This window comes from Lolium perenne, chromosome 5 (genome assembly GCF_019359855.2).
Source record: "Lolium perenne isolate Kyuss_39 chromosome 5, Kyuss_2.0, whole genome shotgun sequence".
NCBI lineage: Eukaryota > Viridiplantae > Streptophyta > Magnoliopsida > Poales > Poaceae > Lolium > Lolium perenne.
In genome coordinates this window covers 55034157-55046614 of record NC_067248.2, presented here as the reverse complement: position 1 = coordinate 55046614, position 12458 = coordinate 55034157, and the positions used below count along the sequence as shown (strand labels likewise).

The 12458-nt window shown below is 43.8% G+C and overlaps 1 long non-coding RNA gene across 4 annotated transcripts; it reads right to left on the bottom strand.

Annotated features, from left to right (window-relative positions):
* Nucleotides 1–428: 428 nt before the first annotated feature.
* LOC127319510 (uncharacterized) lies at nucleotides 429–2474 on the bottom strand. Of its 4 annotated transcripts, none has more exons than XR_011744802.1 (4): nucleotides 2287–2474; nucleotides 1993–2172; nucleotides 1703–1839; nucleotides 429–542 (listed from the first exon to the last, which is right to left on the bottom strand). It is a non-coding gene; the product is annotated as an uncharacterized lncRNA (long non-coding RNA). The 4 variants fall into 4 exon arrangements; XR_011744803.1 differs by having other exon boundaries at nucleotides 1993–2134; XR_011744801.1 differs by having other exon boundaries at nucleotides 1993–2474.
* Between the last annotated feature and the right edge of the window lie 9984 nt (nucleotides 2475–12458).

The window sequence follows — 12458 nt, the reverse complement described above, 5'->3', positions numbered from 1 at the left end:
AAAAGGAAGTAGCCAGAAATCAGGGGGTCAAAAAAATCCAAGAATAGAAAGAATTTTGGTTCATAGAGGATGACATGCGGGACCCATGATCCTGCATCGTAAACGGCTCGATCGGAGAATGTTGAACGAGATGGCGCGATCTAGAAAAAAAAACAATGCCAGAGAGGCTGCCATCTGGGCCCTACATCCCTCGGCGGTGCGGATTTGCGTTGACTCGGCCGGCGAACCCGAGATTTCGAGATGCACCACGTCCCGGGCCACCATACGCGACGTTTTGGCCGCTTTCGTCGGGCTAGGTGGCCTCAAAAACGAGAAAAAAGAAGTTTTGACATGCACCACGGAGGGACCAAAAATCGTCGGCCATGGTACACTAGCAACCACGGCGCGACTTCAACTTCGTCGGCCATGGCAACTTTTCTTGTAGTGGTGTCAGTTAGGAATGTGGCACTTCTATTTTCATTGAGAAAATACTGGACAATAATTGGACAATCTATTGAGACCCATGATGAGGGTAGTATCATGTGATCTTTCACAAGCTTTCACTGCAAAAGAAAGGAATAACACATCAAGTATATTTAAGATGGCCTGTATATATCATGAACATTTACAAACAACACGAGAGCGTCCGATTACCAAAATAATTAAACTCGCTAAATAAAATAGTGTTGTACAAGGCATACTAAATGCTAATTATCAGCTTAACTTAACCAAATTATAAAAAGTTGTGGTCCCAAGATATGGTAAGCTAGATAGCCGCAATCCATGACCCATCTGATCATATCTTTGGCAAAAGGAAATTAATAGCAGGTTTTAAAGTAAGAAATAAATAAAATATTTTGTTCAAACCAAAATAACATGTTTATCTAATATGATAAGTTCACATAAAAAAGAACATAGATGTGCTAACAGGCCGGCCACAAAATCAACACCCCCACTCAGAGTAAACAGGCTTCCCATTCCTATGGAGCGTAGTTTGAGATTTTATTGCTACGCAATGATAACGTTGGGTGTTGAGTGTGTACAGTAGATCTCGAAAACTGTGAATCTGAATTTACTTCATTAATATAAGATGGTGACAATTTAGTTGTCATATGCAGTCCATTTTTATAAAAAAATCAATGGAAATAACATGCGAGATTGGTGAACAACACAACAACTGTTACAGTTCAAAATCAGCAACAAATACTCACTTATGTTTAAGAAACTATCATAACCATTTTCTATCCATCAAGTGGTTCACTTATTCCCATTTCAGAAAGCAATCCGAAAGGACAAACAACCTTGCGACTCGAGAATCGTCTAGTAATTCTCAGAAGTGTAATCCACCTACTAAGTAATAAAATAGAGGAAAATCTAAAATGACAAACGATAAGAATATATTCCACTTATTATGTTACTAAGTTGGTCCAAATAATAGTTTTAGGTCCAAAAAAATTCAAGAGCATATTCTATATACTTGAAAGTAGAAAAGCTCAATCTTCCATCAGATTATATGAGATCAAGAAAAGCCTTGGAAGTTTAGAACTAAACCAAAAATAATTCATGAAAATGATGTCAACAATGATAAGCAATTTCAGCAGTGCACCAGCTAGGATAGCTATTCACATGACCAGGACATGGAGGTGTTCTAAGCGTGCCAGAAAAAAGAGAAAACAAACAAAACTCGTCAATGTGGCTGAGAGGGCGGGGGAGAAAGACAAACCTTGATCTTGTAACCAGGGGCACCACAGCCTTGCCGAGGCGAGGACAAACGCCTGACTGTGGTGTCGCAGCTCCTTCCGACGGAGTAGCGGTTGGCGCTCCTCCATACGATGGTGACAACCCTCTCCTCCCAAAGTTCTGCATCAGACCATCAAGATCAAAACACATCAGACATCCCATGCCCGTCGATGTGGCACCGTCCTACTTTGATCCACAGATGCTGGCAAACATTAAGATATAATATTTGTAAAATGAAATACAAAAAAAACAAGCTAACACTGATTTACTTACCCTGACCATGCTTGTATCAATGCAAATTCTCTTAGTGCAAGCAGGGATGAACCATGATATAAGCAACACTCTGTCGTCTCCAAATCAGATATGAGTGTTCCCTGGGTGTTAATATTTATAGTTCCTCCAAGTACTTATCCTCCTAGCATGCATAGTCTTGAGGCCATCTAAACACTGATACTGATTTGCATGGTATAAACAACCAAAAGAAGGCACATTTGTTCTACTCATGGTGTGACAACAAAGAACATAGAAAACATGGCATCCAGGTTGAGTAGTTTAAAAGATGCATACCAGCAGCAAGTACCCCAGATGCAGCTCAGTTTGCAACAACATCATAGTAGGTTGTGTCACCTCATAGCATCGGGGGTATCATGGCTAGCGTCGGGCTGCCTTCAGCCAGCGCGACCTCCGCTGGATCCCAGCACCCCGCGCGCCGTTGAACTCGGTGAAAGCGTGCAACCTGGTATCAATAGATCACCCAAAAGAAAGGTCAACATACCAAGCCTCATGTTGTGCGAGACATTGTTAAGACAGGGAAAGGAAAATCTAAAACGAAAGTATCGCAACTGGGGAATATCTACCTACTGACTGTCATCTGTAACATTGAGTTTGGTGACTTCAATTTTTTATTTCAACCAGGATTGGAATTTCTCGCCAGGATCTAACTCGACTATGTGATAATTAAAACAATGAAAAGTCAGTATTTTTTGCCTACCCTTATAATACTGTAGTTGTCTAACATCTGATTCAAGTTGTGCTTCCACCATGTATGGAGAACTTCTGATATTTGACACTGGATTATTGCAAGAAAAAATCAGGAGATAAATATGAGTTAGAAACTTCATGATCTCCATCAATACACAGGGAAGAAAGGGGCAAAAATGAAATTTATATATCAAATCAATTTGTCAAAATAGCAATCAGTAAAGTTTAAAATGTTAAATAATAGTGAATATTAGACATGTTACATGAGCAGAAGGAAATCATGTGATTTACATATATGTGCCTCAAATTTTTTTCAGTCACCTTAAATGAATGCTACCAGATCTTTTCCTCCATCGGCTCTCACCAATAACATGATAATAAATTGCAGGAATAGAAAGAAGGGAAATAAAGCGAAGAACCTATGATGAACAGCAAGACCCCATCCACTTCTGCTCCACCTACTGCAACCTTGGCAATGACAAGATCTGACTATCGGTAGGTCTTGTAAGAACAACATTGACATGGCACAAGATTTAACATAACATATCATCATATATACATTTAGGAAATAAAGATAGAGAATTTATATGGCAAGATCATTTCGTGCTTGAGAGCTAAGCATATAATCCGCAAACCAAATAAGAAATGTATTTTGTGTTTCAGAGATAAGACTATAATATGCAAACCAAATAAGCAAATGCCTCACATTCACCTAACAGTATTTAAGTGCCCAAAAGCCTACTAAAGCAAATACATCATAACTGCATTTGATAGACACAGAACTTAACTAAACAATTATCGCCCCATTTAGTCAATTCATAATATATGTTCCGAGAAGTAGATAATTGAAAAATATTATGGACCCATTACAACATGAGTTATTACCAAAGCTAGAATGGTCAATATCATGAGACAGTATATCATTATTAAAACATAATGTGAGCTTGCAGAATCTATTTGAAATTAAGAAACTAATTTCTAACAATCGAGGTTGTACACAGACACAAAGCAAATAGGTGCTAGCATGACCACCAGAAGCATTGCAAACGACTAACAACCTGCCAAGTCCGACAAATTAGAAACATAAATCACTAAGAAAAAAGCTCGACAAATAATGCTACAACACATTTAGCAATCATGTAAAAAAATAATGAGGACCAGAGAACACTACATCTCTTCTCACTAAATGTTTAACCCTTCCAGTGATTGTGAAAACTCAAATATAAGAAATTATAGTAATCATGCCAGTGACATCTGGATACCAAATAAAAACAATTATTTGCCTTAGGCTGAAGAGAGTAAGCAGATGGTTTGGAATAAAGAAAAAGGGGGAAAAGAGCGGAACACACCCACGAGCCCTTCATGAGCTTCAGATGGTGCAGGTATATTGTAGTATTTTAGAAAGGCAAATCTACAACTTTAACTCAAAATAAAATAATATGGTATTCTAACAATGATACATTATATTATACAAGGAGCAGTAAAATCTACTATGTGATAATTAAAACAATGAAAAGTCGGTATTTTTTGCCTATCCTTATAATACTGCAGTTGTCTAGCATCTGATTCATGTTGTGCTTCCACCATGTATGGAGAACTTCTGATATTTGACACTGAATTATTGCAAGAAAAAATCAGGAGATAAATATGAGTTAGAAACTTCATGATCTCCATCAATACACAGTGAAGAAAGAGGCAAAAATGAAATTTATATATCAAACCAATTTGTCAAAATAGCAATCAGTAAAGTTTAAAATGTTAAATAATGGGTTTTATATGAAAACTATTTGTTCAGATATTTAAAATGAAAGAAGAAAATATCATTAGGTTGAAAATCTAATTACCACCTGATCTATTTTTACAACATGCTAATAGAATTATTCTATGCTGGCTAGCTACCCCACGGGAATCACCTCTCACATGGCAGACTATATGAATCATTCAAGAAATTTCTTTAACAACCACAACAGGGAAATAATGGAAATGTAATCAATCTTCAAAGCCGAATTTCTGACCTAAAGACAATGAGAACCGGTTGATCCAGATCTGACCAAAAAAACAGAATAAACTAACATAATACCGGATCCAAGCACTCTTCCTGGAGCAAAAATTATCATGTGTTAATATCTTGTCTGATATAAGGAAAAAATATCGGGAGCCAGCAAAATGTTGAGTAGATTTCTCAATCCTCATTCATCTTAATTTTGAGACAAACTCCACAAATGGGTAATTCCACAACCTTATAATTTGTAGCACCACCAAAGAAAACCTCACGCGCTATCTCCACCTGCTGAGATGCTGCGCCCTACACTGCATCATGCAACTAATCTTGCATACATTAGGCTCTGGCTGCCTACCTAAATAAAAGATCGATGCCGGCCTGCTCCTTTTCTACCTTCTTTAGTAGCTTCTCGTTACAAATTTACTTTGACAAGTAGTACATGGAAACAATCAAGGGGATCAGATCGGGAGGTTACCTATGTGGGTCAGAAACGAAGTTGTGGAGTAAATCCTCCATCTCCAACAGCACTTGCATACTCGATCGCTGCTCTTCCGTCAGCCTGCAACTTCTCGTGCGTCCGCTCAACTGCTCGCCCACGGCCACCCTTCCGTCGCCGTACAGGGCGACCGTGGCCTTCGGTCGGCCGACAAATCTTTGTTTTCACTCCACCTGCTCCTTTTCCTGCATCAGCCGTGGTCACCAGACACATCAATCCTAGTAAGATGACGACCTGCAAATACGGAGCACAAAGCTGAAATAAATCAAGTCATGGGTAAGGGGAAGGATTAGCAAAACATGGACAAGACGAAAAATCTAGAAGAGCCCAATAACAACCAGATCTAAATAGTGCACTTTGTCTCCAGAAGCGAGGCTAGAAAGAGACCAAAATTTGGTGGGGAAAAGCATCACCCGGGGAAGAAACAAAAGAATAAAAAGACGTACTTTGTTTCTAGAAACACAACACTCCTACACGAACAAACGAGGTCGGCGCTCGTTTCTGCCGGTGAAAAAATGAGGAGTGGAGGAGCGCCGGTAGACACCGCTGCCTCGCAGCTCGTCAGCCGCCCATGTCCTACCCACCCACCACAGCCCCAACGCCTTCTTCACCTGTCCATCTTCCTTGCGGACCCGCGAGCCCATGCATCCAATCGAGCAGCCGCGGCCGAAGCCTAAGCGCCGGCGGCGAGAGACTCCCGCGTGGCGCAGCAGCTCGCCGGCCGAGTCAAGGCCATGGAGTGGCAGTGGACTGGTGGAGGAGAGACATGGATGGCGTGTGGGATCTAGGAGATGAAGAGAGACAGGGGATTGGGGAGCATGGAGCCTGCAACGTGATTGGGGACTGGCTGCTAGGGTAGCGCACTGACCGACCGAAACGACGCGCAAGGAAAGGCCTATTCTACCCCCGTGGGTGGAGATCTTTTCCACGGGCTGACGCCACACCCGACCGAACCAAAAGTTACCCACTACGACCGATGAGCGGGCCCAGCTGATTGTGGGACCCACGAGCAGCCTGATGCGGGTAACACATGGCTATTGCATGACTTTAGCTAGTGGGAGGATCAATGGAAGAATGCCCACGCGCTGCCAGAGCCAACCAACACGCTTGCTTTCAGTCCGAAACGAACGGACAAGATACATAGGTGGGAAGATCTGACAGTTCACAAGCGTTAATCGATGTGAGACCCCCATGGGGCGCATCTATTATACCTTTAGATACTCACATGTTTTATACATACTTTACATCATTATTATGCATTTTCCGGCACTAACCTATTAACAAGATGCCGAAGCGCCAGTTGCTGTTTTCTGCTGTTTTTGGTTTCAGAAATCCTACAAAGGAAATATTCTCGGAATTGGACAAAATCAACGCCCATGGTCTAATTTTTCCACGAAGCTTCCGGAAGACCGAAGGGATAACGAAGTGGGGCGACGAGGCGCCGTGACCATAGGGCCGCGCGGCCAGAGGGGGGCCCGCGCCGCCCTATGGTGTGGGCGCCTCGCGCCGCCTCTTGACCTACCCTTCCGCCTACTTAAAGTGATGTGGTCTAAGACCCCGATTGTGGCCCGATCTCGCGAATGACCCAAGAATCAAAGGGGGAAAGAGGGGGAGAGGCGGAAGAACACGAAGAACGCGAAGAACACACGAAGATCCACGCACACCAACCCGATACAATCGATGCTTACCCTCACGGCTCGATGGACCGTGCCAATAGAATCCGCCCGGAAGAGACTCGAGGTAGAATTCCGAGAGGAGAGACCGGTGGGGAGGACGAATCAAGGAGTGGGAGAGAGAGTGAATACACCAGAATCTCTCACTACCAAATTCATACATCCACAAGGGTGGCCTTGATTACAGAGGGATGATACCCAAGGGAGACTAAGCTCAAAGTTAGGTTTGAGTTCTAAACAAGTCTAAGGGGTAAAAGGGGTGTCCAGGGTGCTTATATAGCGGTACAAGGCGACACGGGCCGAAAAGGTACAAAGGAAAACGTTTCGGGCCGAAAAGGCGTCTTTAGTCGTGCAGGCCGGTCAGGGGGCCGGTTGGACCGGACACAGGACCGGCGATCCGGTCGGTGACCGGATCCTGGACCGGGCAGTAACCGGGCGAGGTTCTGGGGCCCCGGGATGGCGTCCGGATGGCACCGGTTGGGGGTCCGGTTGTGGACCGGGTGGCCCGGTCAGGCGGCCGGTCAGCCGGATTCTGGACTGGGTGGCCCGGTCAGGAGGCCGGTCAGACCGGATTCTGGACTGGCCGCTCATCTTCTCTTCCTTGCGTTCTTCGGACGACTTCGGGTCTAGCTCCATGTACATCTTCCCGATCAGCTGCTCCTCTCCTTCCCTTGACCATGACGTATCGTCCTCTCCGTGGTCTTGATGCTCCACGTACCTAATAACACAAAGTGTTTCGGCATGAGGTAGCATTCCATCCAATGGGGTATCGAGATCGAGGGTACTGAGGAGCGAGTTCACCTTGTCATGTAGAGCTTTAGCTCGAGCCCTTGTCGATGGTCCACTTGGGGGACTTGTTGGCCTTGATGTAGTGTCGTTGGTGAGCGGGGCTACATCATCTCCCCCCCTTGGGAGAGAGTCGTCCTAGACTCTTGTTCCTCCTCATCTCCATGATGTGGGGAGAGGTCCGAGATGTTGAAAGTGTTGCACACCAAGTACTTGGATGTCGGTATGTCGATGACGTAGGCGTTGTTGTTGATGCGCTTGAGTACCTTGAAAGGCCCATCTCCTCTTGGCTTGAGCTTGGAGTTGCGTTCTTCAGGGAACCTTTCTTTCCTTAGGTGAACCCAAACGAGGTCTCCTTCTTCAAACACTCGTTCTTTCTTCTTGGCGTTGAGGCGGGTAGCTTGGCGAAGGACATGGTCTTGTATGGTTGCTCTTGTTTCTTCATGTAGTTTCTTCATGGCGGTGGTGCGCTCATCGAAGTCCATGTTGGTCCTTTGATGAAGAGGGAGTGGGAGGATGTCGAGTGCCGTTGGAGGTTCGAATCCATAGACGATCATGAAGGGACTCCGTAATGTTGTGGAGTGTTTGGCTCTATTGTAGGCGAACTCCGCGTGGGGTAGGCAATCTTCCCATGACTTCAAGTTTTTCTTCACAAGTGTGCGGAGGAGTGTGGAGAGGCTTCGATTGACCACTTCGGTTTGTCCATCGGTTTGAGGGTGCGAGGACGATGAGAATAAGAGCTTGACTCCAAACTTTGCCATGAGCGACTTCCATAGATAACTCATGAACTTGACGTCTCGATCCGATACAATGCTTGCCGGTATCCCATGTAGGCGAACCACTTCCCTGAAAAACAATGAACCAATGTGTGAAGCATCATCGCTCTTATTACATGGTATGAAATGAGCCATTTTTGAGAACCTATCCACTACCACAAAGATTGAATCATGCCCATGCTTTGTTCTTGGTAAGCCTAACACAAAGTCCATGCTTATATCCGACCAAGGTGCATATGGAATGGGTAAAGGTCACTACAAGAAAAGTTGCCATGGCCGACGAAGTTGAAGTCGCGCCGTGGTTGCTGGTGTACCATGGCCGACGATTTTGGTCCCTCCGTGGTGCATGTCAAAACTTTTTTTTTCTCGTTTTTGAGGCCACCTAGCCCGACGAAAGCGGCCAAAACGTGGCGTATGGTGGCCCGGGACGTGGTGCATCTCGAAATCTCGGGTTCGCCGGCCGAGTCAACGCAAATCCGCACCGCCGAGGGATGTAGGGCCCAGATGGCAGCCTCTCTGGCATTGTTTTTTTTCTACATCGCGCCATCTCGTTCAACGAGCCGTTTACGATGCAGGATCATGGGTCCCGCATGTCATCCTCTATGAACCAAAATTCTTTCTATTCTTGGATTTTTTTTGTCACCAAGATTTATGGCTACTTCCTTTTTCTTTTGATCCCTTGCCGCCTTGGAAACGTTGAGACCGCTGCTGCTAAATGGGACCCGCATGTCATCCTCTATGTGCAATCAACTTTCTTTTCTTGGAGTTTTTTTTGGCACCTCAAATTTGGTCACTTGCCTTTTTCTTTCGATCCCCTGCCGCCTCTCAAACGGTGATACCGCTGCTGCTAACTGGGACCCGCATGTCATCCTCTATGTACTATAAAACTTTCTTTTCATGGATTATTTTTGGCACCTCAAATTTGGTCACTTGCCTTTTTCTTTCGATCCCCTGCGGCCTCTCAAACGGTGATACCGCTGCTGCTAATCGGGACCCGCATGTCATCCTCTATGTACTATAAAACTTTCTTTTCCTGGATTATTTTTGGCACCTCAAATTTGGTCACTTGCCTTTTTCTTTCGATCCCCCGTCGCCTCTCAAACGGTGATACCGCTGCTGCTAATCGGGACCCGCATGTCATCCTCTATGTACTATAAAACTTTCTTTTCTTCAATTATTTTTGGCACCTCATATTTTGTCACTTACCTTTTTCTTTCGATCCCCGCCGCCTCTCAAACGGTGATACCGCTGCTTTGCTAAATGGGACCCGCATGTCATCCTCTATGTACTATAAAACTTTCTTTTCTTGGATTTTTTTGGCACCTCATATTTGGTCACTTGACTTTTTCTTTCGATCACCTGCTGCCTCTCAAACAGTGATACCGCTGCTGCTAAATGGGACCCGCATGTCATCCTCTATGTACTATAAAACTTTCTTTTCTTGGATTTTTTTTGGCACCTCATATTTGGTCACTTGACTTTTTCTTTCGATCCCCTGCTGCCTCTCAAACAGTGATACCGCTGCTGCTAAATGGGACCCGCATGTCATCCACTATGTACTATAAAACTTTCTTTTCTTGGATTTTTTTGGCACCTCATATTTGGTAACTTGACTTTTTCTTTCGATCCCTGCTGCCTCTCAAATGTTGAGACCGCTGCTGCTAAATGGGACCCGCATGTCATCCTCTATGTACTATAAAACTTTCTTTTCTTGAATTATTTTTGGCTCCTCATATTTTTTCACTTGCCTTTTTCTTTCGATCCCCTGCCGCCTCTCAAACGGTGATACCGCTGCTGCTAAATGGGACCCGCATGTCATCCTCTATGTACTATAAAACTTTCTTTTCTTGAATTATTTTTGGCTCCTGATATTTTTTCACTTGCCTTTTTCTTTCGATCTCATGCCACGTTTGAAACGTTGAGGAACCTGCAGGCTCATGGGACCCGCATGTCATCCTCTATGTACTATAAAAGTTCTTTTTCTTGGTTTTTTTTCACCATCTGATTTTTGGCAATTTCTTTTTTTTCTTTTGATCCCCTGCCACCTCTCAAACGCTGATACCGCTGCTGCTAAATGGGACCCGCATGTCATCCTCTATGTACTATAAAACTTTCTTTTCTTGAATTATTTTTGGCTCCTCATATTTGGGCACTTGCCTTTTTCTTTCGATCTCATGCCACGTTTGAAACGTTGAGGAACCTGCTGGCTCATGGGACCCGCATGTCATCCTCTATGTGCTATAAAAGTTTCCTTTGTTGGATTTTTTTTCACCCTCTGATTTTTGGCTTGCCTTTTTCTTTTGATCCCCTGCCCCCTTTGAAACGTTGAGTAAGCTGTTGGCTCAAGGGACCCGCATGTCATCCTCTATGTCCATCAACTTTCCTTTCTTGGATTTTTTTTCACCCCCTAATTACTAGCTACTTTCTTTTTCTTTTGATCTCAAGCCGCATTACAAACATTGAGACCGCTGCTGCAAAATGGGACCCACATGTCATCCTCTATGTACAATAAAGTTTCTTTTCTTGGATTATCTTTTGTTCCTGATATTTTGTCACTTGCCTTTTTCTTTCGATCTCATGCCGCCTTTGAAACGTTGAGTAAGCTGCTGGCTCATGGGTCCCGCATGTCATCCTCTACGAACAATAAAAGTTTCCTTTCTTGGAGTTATTTTTGACCCCTAATTTCTGGCTATTTGCCTTTTTCTTTGGATCTCCTGCCCCTTTGAAACGATGAGGACGCTGTTGGCAGGTCGGTCCCACAAGTCATCCTCTATGAACAATAAAAGTTTCCTTTGATGGATTTTTTTTTGAACCCCTAATTAATTTCTGGATATTTCCTTCTTTTTTCTTTGATCCCCTGCCGCCTTGGAATCGTTGAGGATGCTGCTGCCTCATGGGTCCCGCATGTCATCCTCTCAGAACGGTAAATGTTTCTTTTCTTGGATATTGTTTACCAAATGATTTTTGGATTATTTTTTCTTTCGATATCCTGCCGCCTTTAAAACGTTGAGGACGCTGCTGGCTCACGGGTCCCACATGTCAGCCTCTATGAACAATAAGCGCTGAGGACGCCGCCGCCTCATGGGTCCCGCATGTCATCCTCTCGTAACGAAAATGTTTCTTTTCTTGGATTTTTTACCAACAGATTTTTGGTTTATTTTTCTTTCCATCCCCTGCCGCCTTTGAAACGACGCTCGGCTCATGGGTCCACGATGTCAGCCTCCCCGTACAAGAAACATGTGATATCTTGATTATTTTGCAGACAATAAACAGTGTATTGCGCTCTGAGCTATTGCAAACGGATAAATTAAATCTTTATTTTTACAACATATATCTTGAATCTCCTTGTTTTTTGTTTTGGCGAAGCATAGGACTTTCCTGTTTTTTTTTTTTGAGAAAAATCCGAACTATCATGTTCTGGAGTGGGCTGAAATTGTACGTGTCAAAAGGCCCAGAAGGATAGTTCGAAGGCCCAGATGTCTAGATGCAGCCCAATTGAAATCTTTCTTTTCTTGGATTTTTTTCACCCCCGATTTACGGCTACTTCATTTTTCTTTTGGTCTGTGCCGCCTTTTGGAAACGTTCGGACATTCTTGCAAAATGGGACCCGCATGTCATCCTCTATGTACAATAAAGTTTCTTTTCTTGGATTATTTTTGGCTCCTGATATTTGGTCACTTGCCTTTTTCTTTCGATCTCATGCCACGTTTGAAACGTTGAGGAATCTGCTGGCTCATGGGACCCGCATGTCATCCTCTATGTACAATAAAAGTTTGATTTCTTGGATTTTTTTCACCCTCTGATTTTTGGCTATTTCCTTTTTCTTTTGATCCCCTGCCGCCTTTGAAACGTTGAGTAAGCTGCTGGCTCATAGGTCCCACATGTCAGCATGTATGAACGATAAAGCTTTCCTTTCTTGGAGTTTTTTTTTGACCCCCTAATTTCTGGCTACTTTCTTTTTCTTTTGATCTCAAGCCGCAATTGAAACGTTGGGACCGCTGCTGCAAAATGGGACCCGCACGTCA